Genomic DNA, 14,067 nt, shown 5'->3' on the forward strand with positions numbered 1-14,067 from the left:
TTAAGTAGGTTAAGAGAAGAAAGGAGAAGAAATATACAATTATACTGTCCTTTATATTTCCATAATTTCCTTACTGATACCCTTTCTATTTCTGTGTGAATTTCTATTATAGTCTAGGGTCACTTGCTTTCAGCCTAAAGAATTTCTTTTAGTATTTCTTGTAAGGCAGGCCTATGAGAAATGAATTCTGTGTTTGCATATCTAGAAATGTATTAATTTCATCTTCATTTTGAATTATTGTTTTCCTGGTTTAATATTCTTGGTTATTTTTTTTTCTTTCAGCTCTTGCAATATGTAATCCCACTGACTTCTGACATCCATGGTTTCTGATGAGAAGTCAGTTATTAATGTTACTGGGAGCCCCTTGTAGGTGAAGAGTCATTTTCCCTTACTGCTTTATAGATATTCTCTTTCTTTGGCTTTCAGCATTTTTGTTACGATGTATCTGGGTATGGATATCTTTGCATTTATCCTACGTGGAAATTCTTGCTTGAACTTCTTGGATGTATAGTTTAATGTTTTCCATCAAATTTGGAAAGCTTTCAGGAATTGAAATATTTCTCCAGATATTTTTTCTTCTCCTTGCTTTCTCTTCTCCTTCTGGTACTTCCACCACATATAAATTGGTGAACTTAATGGTGTCCCACATTTCTCTGAGTTGCAGTTTCATTTTTCTCCATTCCTTTTTCTCACTGTTGTTCAGACTGCATAATCTCTATTAACCTTTCTTAAAGTTCTCTAAATCTTTCTTCTCCAAGTTCAAATCTACTGTTGAACCCCTCTAGGAGTATTTCATTTTGGTTATTGTACTTTTCTACTCCAGAAATTCCATTTGTTTTTCATAGTTTGTTTCCTTTTTTGGTAGTCTCATTTTAATGAGACATTGTCATCATAGCTTCCTCTACTTCTTTAAGTGTGGTTTAATTCAGTTCTTTGAACATATTTATAATGGCTCCTTTGAAGCCTTTGACTGTTAAATGCAATGTCTGGACCCTTTCAGTGACATTTTATGTTACCTGCTTTCTTTCCTGTATGTGGATCACACTTTCCTGTTTCTTGGCATGTCCCATAATTTTCTGATGAAAAATTGACGTTTTAAGTAATATATTGTGGCAACTCTGAATACAGACCCAAGCACCAAGGGTTTTTTGGTTTTGATTTTGTTTGCTTCTTTGTTTAATGAACTGGCTAAACTATTTTAGTGATGCCTATTTTCATGCAATGTAATTTGAGAAACACCCAGGTTTTCAGGAGGAAAAAAATGCCAGAAACATTCCTGAGACTTCTTAAGTAGAAAGAAAAATGGTAGATGAGCTTTAATATGCACCAGCAGTAAATGGAAAATTTTAGAAAATATTAATATAGAAATGTAGATGTAAAATAATTGATTTCAATGATTGCTTAGAACAGGAAAAAATTGATTTGAGGAAAATGGTGAGCTCTTCATTATAAAAATAGTCTATATTTGCTTCTGTGGATAAGAAAAACACAATCTGGGAATCCCTAGAAATATGTATTAAAATAAAGTATTATCAAAAAAGGTAATTAAGCATTTTCAAACTTCTAAAAAAGAGACTTTTAAAGATTCCTTTAAAAAACAATATACGATTCTGGGAAGATGGCGGCATAGAAAGAAGTGGAAGACTTAGTCTCCCCCAGAACAATTCATAAATGAACAAAAAACCAGTAAATAACCTGGAATAACAGCAGGGAGACAAATGTGACTGTACACTCAACATCCACTGACCTGAATTGGGAGAAATGCCCGAGATCACAGCATAAAATCTGTAACTAAAACTGCGGACCCGCGCTGAGAGCCGAGAACCTAGAGCCGAGAGCCCCTCCCTCACGGAAGCCGTGCCGTGCACTCTCTCAGCCCAGCTCCAAGTGAGGTTTTAATATTAACTGCTCAATACAGACAGCAAATCCTCAACAAGCAGACAGAGGCTTTTGGTGACAACTGACCTTGGGAGAATCGGGAGACATATCTGTCTCAGGATAGGGAACCCAGAGAATCGGGTACTATGTATGGCTGACAGGCGAACCTGGGAGTTTTTCTGTCCCTCTCTCTCTCTCTGTGGAGAAAACCTCAGCTGTTCTCAGCCCGCAAGGCATTGCAGTAAAGACAGCCTCAGACATTCTGTATTCTGAAATGAGCTGAGAGCCCTGCAGCACAGCCCGGCGGCCCAGGGCTTCCCTTGAGGGATGGCGCACACTGGTGACATAGCACGGCATTCCCTTGGACGTGCTCCTGGAGGATCACGGCTGGGAAGGGGGACCTCCTCGGAGAACCGAGGGAGGCTACGCCAAGTCCGGTGGTTTGTGGGACAGTGAGAGAGAGGGTCTGAGGCTGAACTGAAATGAAGGCTTAGACTCTTGCGGCAGCCTTCAATCTCCTGGAGCCCAGGAGATTTGAACAGTAGAACTGCCCTTCCTACCTGGCCACCCGTACACACTCCCCACATTCAGGGCAGATGGCTCCAGCAACACACCCAAACTGAGTTCTCCAACTGAATCCACAAAAATCATTTCCCCACACACCGTGGGAAAAAGGTTGAGAACTGACTTGAGGGATATAGGTGACTCACAGATGCCATGTGCTGGTTAGTTAGAGAAAGTGTATGACACCAAACTGTCTCTGAAAAATTACATTGATATCCTTTTTTTTGTTACAACTCGAAAGAACCCTATCAAGCAAAACAAATGCCAAGAGGCCAAAAACAACAGAAAATCTTAATGCATATGATAAAACCAGATGATATGGAGAATCCAGCTCCAAACACACAAATCAAGATTTTGGAAGAAACATTGTACCTCACACAATTAATGAAAGAACTACAATCGAAGAACGAAAACATGGCAAAGGATTTAAAGGACATCAAGAGGACCATGGCCCAGGATATAAGTGCCATAAAGAAGACCCTAGAAGAGCATAAAGAAGACATTGCAAGAGTAAATAAAAAAATAGAAGATCTTATGGAAATAAAAGAAACTGTTGGCCAAATTAAAAAGACTCTGGATATTCACAATACAAGACTAGAGGAAGCTGAACAACATCTCAGTGTCCTAGAAGTCCACAGAACAGAAAATGAAAGAACGAAAGAAAGAATGGAGAAAAAAAATCAAAAAAATCGAAATGGATCTCGGGGATATGATAGATAAAATAAAACGTTCAAACTTAAGACTCATTGGTGTCCCAGAAGGGGAAGAGAAGGGTAAAGGTCTAGAAAGAGTATTCAAAGAAATTGTTGGGGAAAACTTCCCCAACCTTCTACACAAGGTAAACACACAAAGCATAAATGCCCAGCGAACTCCAAATAGAATAAATCCAAAAAAACCCACCCCAAGACATATTCTGATCAGACTGTCAAATACTGAAGAGAAGGAGCAAGTTCTGAAAGCAGCAAGAGAAAAGCAATTCACCACATACAAAGGAAACAACATAAGACTAAGTTGTGACTACTCAGTGGCCACCATGGAGGTGAGAAGGCAGTGGCATGACATATTTAAAATTCTGAGAGAGAAAAATTTCCAGCCAAGAATACTTTATCCAGCAAAACTCTCCTTCAGATTTGAGGGAGAGCTTAAATTTTTCACAGACAAACAAATGCTGAGAGACTTTACCAATAAAAGACCTGCCCTACTTCAGATTCTAAAGGAAGCCCTACCAACAGAGAGACAAAGAAAGGAGAAAGAGATATAGAGAATTTTAGCAGACATATATAGTACCTGACATCCCAAATCCCCAGGACACTCATTTTTCTCTAGTGATCACAGATCTTTCTGTAGAAGGGACCATAAGCTAGAACATAAAACAAGCCTCAAGAAATTAAAAAAAAAACAAAAACAAAAACTGAATATACTCAAAGAACATTCTGCAACCACAATGGAATACAAATAGAGGTCAATAATTTTTGAACTATAACTCCACTACTTACTTCCTACATGATAAAAAATACACAAACTCTAAGGACAAATCAGTGGTTTTGAACTCAATGTAAAGTATACAATTTTAGACAACTATATAAAGATGGGGGAATGAAGGAGTATAGGAACATAGTTTATATGCCGTATTGAAGTGAAGGTGGTATCAAAGAAAAACAAGATTGATAGGGATTTAAGAGGTTAATTTTGAGCCCCGCAGTAAACACAAAGAAATTATCAGAGAATATAACCATAGAGATGAAAAGTAGAGTTTGGGTTAAGGGAAATGGTGGAAGGGGCAATGGGGAGTTAAGAAAGGAGTGTAGGGTTGCTGTTTGAGGTGAAGGGAAATTTCTAGTGATGGATGGTGGGAAAGAGCATAACATCATTCTAAATGTGATTAATCCCACTAATGAAAGGCTAGGGAGGGGGTGGAATGGGAAGATTTACGCTGTATATGTTTCCACAGCTGAAAAAAGGAAAAAAAAAAAAGACAGTCTAACTAGACAACAATTGAATGACAAGGATGAACTTGGATGGGATTGGAGGGTGGAGGACACGTGGTTTGAAGGGACACAGTTGAGACATAAGGAAAAGGAAATATAGAATGTAAGCATTATATCATTGTTGAATCTTTTATACTTCTTAGCTGTGCTTAATGGAATTACATAAAAGAATGTTCTTGTTCATGGGAAGTACATACGTGAATTATAGTGTATGTTCAAGGATGTGTGCAGCTAACTCTCATATGTTCAGAAGACAGAGCAATAGATGATGGATGATAGATAGGGAGGGAGGGAGGGAGGGAAAGAAACAGCGATGTGACAGCATTTTAAAGTTGGCGGATTGAGCTGTCGGGGGAGGGGGGTCAGGGTATGATGGAATTCTGTGTATGGGGCTATGTTGTTTTTGCAACTATTCATGTAACTTTGAATTTATTTCAAAATAAAAAAAAACAGTATACAAACCTATGCTGATAGGACAAATGAATAAATAATTCTACTATTGTTGTATAAACAAGTAACTGTTATTTAGAATAAATTTTCCAGCATTATACCAAGATGCAAAAAGTTCTGTCTCAAATAATCTTGACAAAAGGATGATGTGCTCTGAAAAAAAATAAGTTAAATGACTTTAAAGTAGCTTTAATAATGAGGAAGTCACCATTTTAAAGGATGTGAAGCACTTGAATAAACTATTTTATAAAATGTAAGAAAATCCAGTATATATACATTACATAAATGTAACATTTAATTTTAAATCTATGTGTCTTGGTTTCCTAGGGCTACCATAACAAAGTACAGAAACCTGGTGACTTAAAAGAACAGAAATTTATTCTCTCGCAGTTCTAGGGGCTAGAAGTCTGAAATTGAGGTGTGGACAAGATTGTGCCCCCTCTGAAATTGTAGGGGAAATCCTTCCTTGCCTCTTCCTAGCTTCTAGTGTTTTCCTGGCAGTCCCTGGCATTCCTTGTCTTGCAGCTGTAACACTTCAATCTCTGCCCCCATTGTTATGTGGCATTCTCCCCCCATGTGTCTGTGTCGCTTTTCCCCTTCTTATAAGGTCACCAGTTAGACTGAATAAAGGGCCCACCCTACTCCATCTTAAATCACTAATTCCATCTGCAAGGACCCTATTTCGAAATACTGTCATTCTGAAATACAGAGGCTTAGAACTTAAACATATATTTTGGGGGCCTGCAATTCAACATATAGCAGTGAGTAAGTTAAAAAGTTAAATGTGTTCCATAGACATTTTACTATTTCTTCTATGTTTAAAAAAGTTTATATATTCAAATTGGCAAAAGGGGGGGTTAGTATGATATTCACCATGACTTTATATTTAGCCACATACAATAATAATCACTGGGCATCTGCTCTGTGCCAACCCCTGTTCTAAGTGCTGGGATACATCCTGTCCCCATGAACTTGAGGTACAGATAGACATTAACTGAAAAGAAAAAAAACAAAAAATCTAGGTGATGTGATGGAAATTGACAGAGGAATTGTGGCAGACCTTTCTGAGAAGATTCCATTTCGCTGAGACCTGAAGGATGAGAAGGAACCAAATTTGTCAGGATCTGGGGGAATCAAGTTCTCAGTGAGGAAAATTGCTGATGCAAAGACCCATAGGTAACAAGAACCTGGGGTGTTTAAATCTACTGAAAGACCCAGATACATCACAGTTTCCAATGCAATTTAAAGTGCTAGTTATTCAGACATTTTTTTGTTTGTTTGTTTAGATGACATTTATTCCATATTAAAAGAATATTATTTTTTAAATTGCCCATTGTCTTTCATCTACAAGCATCTTTCAAACAAAATTAAGTATGATTTCTCAAGGAATTCAATCATTAAGACTCAAAAACAACTTGAAGTTCCTATTTGATTAAGTAAAATAAACTAAAAATTTCATTTGTTTATTATTACAGTAAACCTTATTTTTATGTCAGTTTAATCTTAGGCTATCAGGCTTTACACCTAACCCATACCTTTGTAACTTCTAAAACACACAATTTGCATTTCCTATTGCAAAAGCAGCCTACTAGGTAGAAAGCCTCAGGAATTCACCTCTTTCCCTCCGTCCTAGACCTTGCTTTTGCTTTGTGCCAATACTTGTATTCAGACATTTTTTAAAGGTAATGGTAAAAAGGAAAAAGTAAAGGGAGAATCTATCTGTCAAATTTCAGATACTGATTTCCACATGTAAATCTGGTATAGTGGATCAATAGAGCCCATGTAAATTTCCCCCTTCTTTTTTCTGTCCTCCTTGCTTCCTGACAACAACAGTGAGGGGAGAAACAGCACCGAGTTTAAAGTTAAACAAAAATTTAATATTTGCATCATAAACTGTGATTTGCCCAGTGAATTGGAGCAGGCATTTTGCTTACTCTCCTTCAGCCTCCTTGTATTCACTGTAAAATAGAGACAATATCACTTATTTTGCATGATTGTAGTCAGAATAGAATTAGAAATGAAACACAGGCAACTCTTAGGAAAACAAGCAACAAATAAAAGTGAACCTTTTATTATTATTAACTTAGCAAGCAGAGAGGCAGTGTATGAAGTGGTTCAACAAGAGTTTTTGGCTGAAAACTGCTTGGATTTAGATGACTTACAGTGCTGTAATTTTGGACAAGTGATTAAATCTTTCTGTGTTCTTGTTTCTATGAATCATGAGAAAATATTTGTTATGAGCTGTAAAGAAGTCAGCATCAAGTCTGTAACAAGGTGCAGGGCTCAGGAGCTCCCCACCTAGGTGTATATGGGGTAGTAAGTGCCAAGTCCAGGACTGGGTGCTGGGCATTGCTAAGTGTGTAAGGCATGTCCTTTTCCTCACTTGCTCCATTGGTAAATGACTAACCACGCTCATTGTGACTGCGTCAATTTCAGGAAATTTGATCTAAAAAAATAATGTGCTCCATTGTTTCTCAAACTAACTGCCAAAGCTGAGAAAAATTTCATTACATCCCAATGACCCAAAGACCTTTTCTAAAAAAATAAAAGCACAAATGTATCTAGGATCTCTTCAAAAAAGCCCATTTTGAGGGTTCTAGTGGTGAAATTATGTGAAACCCATGTACCCTCCCACCAGCACACTTCAGGCAATTCCTTGTATGGCTGTTGACGCACTCCCTTAAAATCAGTGCTTTCAGTTTCATATTACTCTAAATAGGTTAGATCAGTTGTTTGTGGTCTTTATTTGTAATTATCTGGTGTTTGAAGGAAGCCCCAGGACACTGGAGGGGTGAAATACAAGCACAACGATCCAGTGAGAGACAGAGAAGGAACAGAAATCATTCCACCTAACTGAAGAGAAAAAACAGGTATGAATTCTTAACTACTTTCTCATCAAAGCAGCTTTCTTCCCAGCTCTAAAGGATCTCTGCTCCAGGACATGGACCACATTCATTGGGACTGTGTCAATTATTTCAGGTAATTTGACCTAAAAATAATATGCTCCTTTATTTCTCAAACTGATTGCCAAATTGAGATAAACTTCCTTACATTCCAATGATGCAAAGTCCATTTATTTCTTTATTTTTTTTAACATCAAATGGTATCTAGGATATCTTCCAGAGGTGCATTTTGAAGGTTCTAGTTGTGAGAACTGATGAGTCTGGGGCAGGGGAGGAAAGGGATTTATAAGGGTTAGTTTACTTAAAAATGACCATCACCAGGATAGGCTGCAGCTGAGCTGATGTGGGACACCAGTTCAGATGAAAATCCTGGCACTATGAGGCAGGCAGCATGTCCCTAAGAGCCACTATTCTGCATGGTGTTGGGTTAGGAACCAGCAGTGATGGGGAATAAACTGAGAGTTTGAAATACTTCAGGAATGTCTTTTTCTTTCTTAATATCGTCTGCGTTGACTGGGGACACGATTAAATTACCATTGTCTTTGATAGAACTTGCTCAGTCCTGTTCTGAGTGCAGCTGAATAATTTAACAAGCTACACGTGTTATTTTTTATTTTTAACTTCATTTTATTGAGATATATTCACATACCACGCAGTCATACAAAACAAATTGTACTTTCGATTGTTTACAGTACCATTACATAGTTGTACATTCATCACCTAAATCAATCCCTGACACCTTCATTAGCACAAACACAAAAATAACAAGAATAATAATTAGAATGAAAAAGAGCAATTGAAGTAAAAAAGAACACTGGGTACCTTTGTCTGTTTGTTTCCTTCCCCTATTTTTCTACTCATCCATCCATAAACTAGACAAAGTGGAGTGTGGTCCTTATGGCTTTCCCAATCCCATTGTCACCCCTCATAAGCTACATTTTTATACAACTGTCTTCGAGATTCATGGGTTCTGGGTTGTAGTTTGATAGTTTCAGGTATCCACCACCAGCTACCCCAATTCTTTAGAACCTAAAAAGGGTTGTCTAAAGTGTGCGTAAGAGTGCCCACCAGAGTGACCTCTCGGCTCCTTTTGGAATCTCTCTGCCACTGAAGCTTATTTCATTTCCTTTCACATCCCCCTTTTGGCCAAGAAGATGTTCTCCGTCCCACGATGCCAGGTCTACATTCCTCCCCGGGAGTCATATTCCACGTTGCCAGGGAGATTCACTCCCCTGGGTGTCTGATCCCACATAGGGGGGAGGGCAGTGATTTCACCTTTCAAGTTGGCTTAGCCAGAGAGAGAGGGCCACATCTGAGCAACAAAGAGGCATTCGGGAGGAGGCTCTTAGGCACAACCATAGGGAGGCCTAGCCGCTCCTTTGCAGCAACCGTCTTCCCAAGGGTAAAACCTATGGTAGAGGGCTCAACCCATCAAACCACCAGTCCCCTATGTCTGTGGTCATGTTAGCAACCATGGAGGTGGGGTAGGCCAATACCCCTGCATTCTCCACAGGCTCCTCAAGGGGGCACTACATCTTTTTTTTTTCCTTGTTTTTCTTTTTTTTTTTTTTTTAACTTTCCCTTCTTTTTTAAATCAAGTGTATGAAAAAAAAGTTAAAAAGAAAACAAACATACAATAAAAGAACATTTCAAAGAGACCATAACAAGGGAGTAAGAAAAAGACAACTAACCTAAGATAACTGCTTAACTTCCAACATGTTCCTACTTTACCCCAAGAAAGTTACCTAAATAGCAACATTTCTGTGAACTTGTTCCTACTATATCCATCAGAAATTAACAGACCATAGTCATTCCTGGGCATCCCCAGAACGTTAAATAGCTTATCTGTTCCTCTTGGATTATTGTTCCCCCTTCCTTAATTGCTCTCTATTGCTAGTTCCCCTACATTCTACATTATAAACCATTTGTTTTACATTTTTCAAAGTTCACATTAGTGGTAGCATATAATATTTCTCTTTTTGTGCCTGGCTTATTTCACTCAGCATTATGTCTTCAAGGTTCATCCATGTTGTCATATGTTTCACGAGATCGTTCCTTCTTACTGCCGCGTAGTATTCCATCGTGTGTATATACCACATTTTATTTATCCACTTATCTGTTGAAGGACATTTGGGTTGTTTCCATCTCTTGGCAATTGTGAATAATGCTGCTATGAACATTGGCGTGCAGGTATCTGTTCGTGTCACTGCTTTACAATCTTCCGGGTATATACCGAGAAGTGCAATCGCTGGATCGAATGGTAACTCTATTTCTAGTTTTCTAAGGAACTGCCAGACTGACTTCCAGAGTGGCTGAACCATTATACAGTCCCACCAACGATGAATAAGAGTCCCAATTTCTCCACATCCCCTCCAGCATTTGTAGTTTCCTGTTTGTTTAATGGCAGCCATTCTAATCGCTGTGAGATGGTATGTCATTGTGGTCTTAATTTGCATCTCTCTAATAGCTAGTGAAGCTGAACGTTTTTTCATGTGTTTCTTGGCCATTTGTATTTCCTCTTCAGAGAACTGTCTTTTCATATCTTTTGTTGTTTCATATCATCTGTGTTGACTGGGGACACGATTAAATTACCATTGTCTTTGATAGAACTTGCTCAGTCCTGTTCTGAGTGCAGCTGAATAATTTAACAAGCTACACGTTATTTTTATGAGACTGAAGGAACAGGGAATGAGAAGGAAAGAACAATAAAAGGAAGGAAGGGAGGAAGGGAAAGAGGGAGACAGGCAACGCAGGCAGGCAGGTAGGGTAAAGGATGTAGATTCATAAAAACAGCATACTTTTTAATCATATGTGTGCTCTTTGTGAGTGGATTTGTTCCTTTAGAAATATTCTAGACTAACTAGATCCAGTTTCTTTGTGCCAACTCATTCCTCAACCCTTTAGAACTAGAAATCTGCTTCACTATTTGATTGGACTTCCTCTTTAAAGAATCCACTGTAGTGCATCAAGAAAGGCAGCATCTTTGTGTTCCTTGAACTCTAGATGCCCTCCAGAAATTCTGACCTAGCCTTCATAAACCCCTCCCCCGAATTCATTGGCTTGGCATTAGGTTCATTCATCACTCATTTGTCTGACTGTGGTCTCATTTGTCAGCTTCTTTTCTTCCTCCTCCTCCTCCTTTTTGTTCTCCAAATGGAAAAACAGAAGAAAACAGAATCCGTAGAATTTCATGGCTGGAAATATAGATGTTTTCTTTGAACAACTTCCTCTCTGGTCTACTGAAATGTTTCTCCTTATCTCCAAATCCTTATTTCTTGGTCTTTTGTTCCCCTCCACGTTTTCCTCTTTACTTCTCTCTTATAACCAAGAAGTATAATATCAAGTATTTTTTTTTTTTCACTTTTAGCCTCAACACTAACCTAAAAAAGTTTTATAATTACCTTTTTCTAGACAGCAGGCTTTATTGAGCTTAATGTTAAACATCATACAACTATTGTTTTATTCCAAAGTAAACCCCAAATAGCCCAAACATCACAGTTTTTTATTTCATTCCCCTGTTGATCTTTGCATTTATTTTATAGTCTTAACACACAAAAGGGATGTGGGGATAAAGTATCAAGAAGTAAACTTGAGGCCTGAATTCCAGAAGGGCAGGGACACAATTTCCTACAAGGCGCCAGTGCTTAAACGCTACACGAACAGACACTGGGGGAGCGACTCACCTAAAGAGCCATGAAGGTATTACCCAGGGAACACTTGAGGCTAAAATGTTTGACAGTAGTGATTACAGATGCCCATTTACATCATAAAATGTGTACAAACTTTAGGAAATTTATTCTTTTCTCCCACTGTCTCAAAGCAGAATAGTTTGAAAGGCCCAACTTCTGCATAGAGACTAACCTTCCATGTCCTCAGTTTTTCTAGTTGTTTGGTTGGTTGGTTTTTTAATCATCTCTACCATTTCCCTGTATCTTTCTTATCAACTTTTTATAGTTCAAAATACATAAAAGTTAGACAATTTGGTTAAAACAAGTAAAAATACTGTAGTGGGAAGGCAGAGAGACAGAAATTTGGAACATTAAGTACTTGGGCAGTTCATAAGATCTTTGTAGCAATCACTCTGCAGTGAATTAAAATAAAATAGGGACTTTTCTTACTGACAAGCTGCCTCAGCACTCGGAGGTCAGAAGTAACATAAGGGGTTTTTGCACTGTCATAATGCCTCAGCATATTAGACCCTGTCGTTAGGTCCCACCAGGACCATCCCTGCTACCTGCTTATACAAGATAAACCACTTCTCCCTCTCCTCCCTGCATCCTACCTGGGTCACACCCCTGTGACAGTAGAATAAAAAGTTGCCAACCCTCACTCCTGCTCGACCAACCACTCCAGCTCTACCTGTAACAACAGAAGGCATATTCCCCAGGTCCACCATAACTTTTTGCTCTGTGCTTGCTTGGTTGAGCCTATGTTTCTGACGTGTTTTCCCATGTGAACCCATGAGGCGTGCAACCCCTCTCTGTTCCAGAATTTGTGAGTACTAATAAGCGTTCTTTTTGTACATCTCTGGAGTCACTTGTCCTTGCCTCACTTGAGTTATGTATAGAAAGATCCTTGCTCTTTAAAGCACACACACTTTCTGAGTCTGGCATGAACAAGGAATTACTTGATTTCTGTGTTACAGTGGTTTGTTTCATGCTGTAAAATCCCTTATCCTATGGGTCATGGCTTTAAAAGGGAGTAAGTCCTGATGATTGCAAAAATTTACTTTTGGCTTTAGGCAGTTTCAGTGGAAGAAGGAAAAGCCTTGTGGGAGTGGGAATGGCATTCTGTTGTAAGTGAATCCTTAAAAGCAAGTTAGGTGTTTAATGAGATTACATAAAATAATGTTCTTGTCCATGGGAAAGGTATAGGTGAATTATATTGTTTGTTCAAAGATATGTGCAGCATGCTGTCATATGTTCAGAGGATAGAGCAATACATATGGGTGTTAGGGAGGAAGGGAGGAAGGCAGAGAGGGAAGGAAAGAAAGAGACAGTGGTGTGACAGGATCTTAAAGGTGATGGATCGGGGGAGGGGAGGGGGGTCGGGGTATGATGGATTTCTATGTACGGGGTTTGTACTGTTTTTACAACTGTTCCTGTAAGATTGAACTTATTTCAAAATAAAATTTATTATTAAAAAAAAAAGGCAAGTTAGGCAGGTATTGGGCAATAGCAGAAGATATTAAACTCTTATGGGAAGCAACATTTTATAGCAGCTTTATTGAAGTATGACATACAATAAATTGTAGATCTTTAAAGTTATAATTTGATAATTTTTGACACGTCTATGTCTATAAAAACCATCATCACAATCAAGTAATAAACATATCCATCACCCTCAAAAGTTATCCTATGTACATTGTAAACTCTCCCTCCTAACCTTACACTCCCTCCATCCCCTGTAACCATTAATCTCATTTCTGTCAGAATAGTTTGCATTTTCTGGAATTATATATAAATGGAATTGTACAACCTGTATTCACTTTTGTCTGGCTTCTTTACTACTCACACAGATTATTGTGCATATTATACATTCATTACTTTTATTGCTGAGGAGTATTTCACTGTATAGATATTTGAAAGTTTGTTTATTCAACAGCTGATAGGTGCTTGGGTTGTTTCCAGGTTTTGGCTGTCACAAATAAAGCTGTTACAAACATTTATTTAAAAGTTGTTATATAGGCATATACATTCATTTCTCTTGGGTAAATACCCAGGAGTGAAATGACCGGTATTATCATAGGTATATGTTTCAATTTTTTAAAACACTGTAAAACTGCTTTTCAAAGTAATTATTATTTGACATTCCCACCAAAAATGTATGAACGTTCCCATTGTTCCATTCCTCACCAACATTTAGGATGGAAATCCTTTTAATTTTAGTCATTCTAATAGGTGTATAGAGGTATATCAGTATGGATTTATTTTGCCTTCCCATAATGATAGATGTTAAGCATCTTTTCATATGCACATTTGCTATCCATGTGTCTTCTTTGGAGAAGTGCCTATTCAAATATTTTGCCCTTTTTTACTGGGTTGTTTTGCAGTTATTAAGTTTTGAGAGTACTTTATGTATTCTAGATACAAGTACTTGAAAAGATACATAATTTAAACTATTTCTTTCAACTCTGTGATTTGTCTATTCATTCTCTGAACAGTGTCTTTTGGAGAACAGAAATTTTAAATTTCAATAAAGTACACATTATTTTTTCTTTTATGGGTTGTGCTTTTAGTGTAGAAGCTAAGAAAACTTTGCCTAGTCTAAGATCACAAAAGGTT

The 14,067-nt window shown here is 38.0% G+C and overlaps 1 protein-coding gene across 1 annotated transcript in view; it reads left to right on the top strand.

Annotated features, from left to right (window-relative positions):
• LOC119527063 (guanylate-binding protein 1-like) overlaps positions 1–14,067 on the top strand; it is a 61,052-nt gene that overhangs the window by 27,080 nt on the left and 19,905 nt on the right. The window contains 1 exon segment of the mRNA XM_037826698.1: positions 7,650–7,750. The gene's annotated coding sequence lies outside the window, so the exon portion shown is untranslated.

This window comes from Choloepus didactylus, chromosome 2 (genome assembly GCF_015220235.1).
Source record: "Choloepus didactylus isolate mChoDid1 chromosome 2, mChoDid1.pri, whole genome shotgun sequence".
NCBI classification, from domain to species: Eukaryota; Metazoa; Chordata; class Mammalia; order Pilosa; family Megalonychidae; genus Choloepus; species Choloepus didactylus.